The sequence below is a fragment of the Amblyomma mixtum genome, chromosome 3 (assembly GCF_055824585.1).
Source record: "Amblyomma mixtum isolate Tamu chromosome 3, ASM5582458v1, whole genome shotgun sequence".
NCBI classification, from domain to species: Eukaryota; Metazoa; Arthropoda; class Arachnida; order Ixodida; family Ixodidae; genus Amblyomma; species Amblyomma mixtum.
Window position 1 is genome coordinate 342131090 of NC_143014.1, and position 3185 is coordinate 342134274.

The following is a 3185-nucleotide window of genomic DNA, read 5'->3' on the forward strand; positions in this document are numbered from 1 at the left end:
GTTTACCCAGATAAACCAAACGAAACCAAAGCGAAAGGAGTAAACCGCTGGAGAGGAAAGAGGAAGCCACGCAGCTGGTGGAATATGGAAATTAAGGAGGCCATCCAACAACGACGGGCGGCTTCAACTGAACACAGTGAAGTAAAGAGGTCGCAGTTATCTGAAGAGGAAATGGGTAAAAGTGGGCACCTTATCGACGAAAAGAAACGGCAAGTTCAGGTCCGCGTCCAGGCTAAAATAAGATAGTCGTCTAGTCAATGGCTGGCTGAAGTTTGCGATGCAAATAAAGGGGCCAAGAAAATACTGGAACCATATAAGCTGGTTATGAGAAACAATTCAAAGAAAGCAGGAACAGATTAAAAATGCTCAGGGAAAATGTTTAGAGAGAGACAATTACGTCAGTTATAGCTGCGTCATTTAGTAATGACAATAGGGTAATCTCTCAAGTGAGGGAGCAACACAGGACACCACGATCGACAGCAGCTTATAGCGGACTAATCTTAACTAGAAAAAGGCGGAATCAAGTATTCCTAAATCCATATCCGCACGCAAAGACAAAACTCAAATTCAGCTGATTAATGAACTTGACCCAAGAAGCAAGGAGACGCTGATAAAGGCATTGGAGACAGTCATAACAAATAAGCAAATTCCGCACAGCTGGAGAAAGAAAAATGAACTTGGTTTATAAAGTGAAAGGAGTTAAGATGAACATAAAATCTTTCCGACCGATTACGAAAACAGCTGTTTTATACAGGCCGACAATGCAGGCAGTGAAATTAAGAATGCAGTCATGGGTAGATGGTAGCAGGATACTCGGAGAACTTAAGAATGGGTTCAGAAGGGGTAGGCGCTTAGATGATAGCCTGTTCGTGCTTACCCCATGCATAGAAATAGCTAAGGCGGAAAGCAGACCTCTATATTTATCCTTTCGGGAGTTAAGTGGTGCATACGACAACGTTAACAGGAAGCTCCTGTGGAACATATTGCCACGCGCCTAACGCGCCGCGCGGCCTCCGCGCTGAGTCGAAGACGACGACGAAGCGGCGGTAGGCTCTCGGGGCGCGCTGTTCTGTTCTGTGTCGTGGAAGCTGGCTCCATAATTAAAAGAAGGCTCCCGGTCTTGGGTTCTTCCCGACGTCTACCTTCACGGCTCCTCTGGTCGTGACACTGGTGGAGGTGCGGCCGATGCTCCCTACTCCTGAGGACGACTCGACGCGTCCGCCTCTTGTGACCACCCCTGTCCATCGTGCCAGCCGGAGGATCCGCGGCCTGTCCCCCGAGGCCCTTCCTATTGTCAGCGCGCCTTCAACTACCACTCCACTCATGGCGACGCCACTGCCCGCCCTGCCTACGACTGTCCCTGCAGCCAGCCCCACCTATCTCACCCTTCAGACTCCACGCACGCCTAAGCCCTTTCACGGCGACCTGTTTGAAGATGCCGAAGACTGGTTGGCTCACTACGACCGGGTCGCGACCTTTGTTTGTAGTTGGCACGGAAGCAGCATTTGGAACACCATGGCTCATGCAGCGCATCTTTACCCTTCGCAGACGATCTTCGCGTCCTTGGTACTGCTGTGTCCGCCCCCAGCATACTCGGCGGATGACATTTCCACACCGCTGCTACAATCAAGCGATGACGCATTCTACCAGCAGCCCTTCAACTATCTTCACCTGGATCCACTACAGTTAATGCGCCCGGCTTTCTACGTACCTTCATCGTCGACTCTGACGTCACATCGCACTGGCAATTTAAGCGGCTGTCTGAGCGACAGTCCGTTTAGTTGGCACAGAAGCAGCATTTGGAACACCATGGCTCATGCAGCACATCTTTACCCTTCGCAGGTGTGTAAAAACGTTTCGCTTTATGCTAAGAAAAGTGACGACCCGTTCTTGCTATTGCTTCCGTGCCAACAAGTGCTTTGTGAAATTGTCTGCGATTGTTTCTCAATGGCGATGCTCATACTGCGCTCCGGTGATGTAGAGACTAATCCGGGGCCCACCACGCGTAATACTGAAGCATTACTTGAACTGCAACATTTGCCCGCCAATCCTTCGGAGCAGATGGAAGTTCTTTTTCGGCTATTAAAGGACCTCCAGGCACGATCTGTAGAACCCGCTAAGGGCCAGGCCGAGTTGGTTAGCGACGTTAAGGCAATTAAGGTTGGTCAAAAGAACATCGAGACCAAAATTGAGGCAATCCAGACGAGTTTAGACAATCTTGAAGAAAAAACAAAAGTATTAGACCGTCTCGATGATGACATTGCTGGAATTCAAGTGTCAGCACAAGTCCAGACAAATCGGCTCGACTCTTTAAAACTGCGTGTTGACGAACTTGAGGATAGATCTTGACGCAATAATTTAATTTTTCATGGAATCCCTGATTCTCGCGAATCATGGGAACAGTCAGAGTCGAACGTAAGGGCAGCACTAGCCGAAGCAATCGACAGCCCAGCCTACCCGACACAGCAATAGAACGCGCCCATCGCATAGGTCGCTACACGCCCGATAAGTGTCGCCCAATTGTTGTCAAGTTTGCCAGCACGAAAACAAAAGAGAAAGTACTTTCCGCGCGAGCAAAGCTAAAAGAAAATGATGTCTCTATTTCCGAAGATTTTTCGCCCGCCACACGCCATGCCCGAAAAAAACTCATTGAGTACGCTAAAAGCCAGCCCCAACCATGTCCTTTCCAGTTAAGATACACTAAACTAATCATGAATAAAAAACATTTTGTCTATGACCCGGCAACAGACACCATCAGCGAAAATGCCGCGTACGAACCACGAGATAGCGGCGAGCATGTTGATTGTGAACACGTCCCAAGTTAGTAAAGCGCGAGGGGAAGTGGACAAGACGCGTCCCACGTATCAGTTTTTTTTACTAATATTCGTAGCATCATGAATAAACGCGCTTCCTTAACCTCTGTCTTAGATACTTGCAATACCGATATTTTAGTGCTTACAGAAACGTGGCTGCATTCACAGGTTCAAGATCACGAACTTTTTCAGACCGCTCATCGTTTTTCACTCTATCGTTGTGACCGAACAATGCGACAGGGAGGCGGCGTGCTCTTAGCCATTTCGAAAGATTTTGCATCCCAGTGTATTCATGTATCTACTGACTTAGAAATGGTTTGGGCCATCGTTGAACTAAACCACCAGAAGATAATCATTGGTGTTTGTTACCGT

The 3185-nt window shown here is 48.3% G+C and overlaps 1 pseudogene; it reads left to right on the plus strand.

Annotated features, from left to right (window-relative positions):
• Positions 1–1515: 1515 nt before the first annotated feature.
• Positions 1516–2825, plus strand: LOC149356160 (uncharacterized; annotated as a pseudogene).
• The last annotated feature ends 360 nt before the right edge of the window (positions 2826–3185 follow it).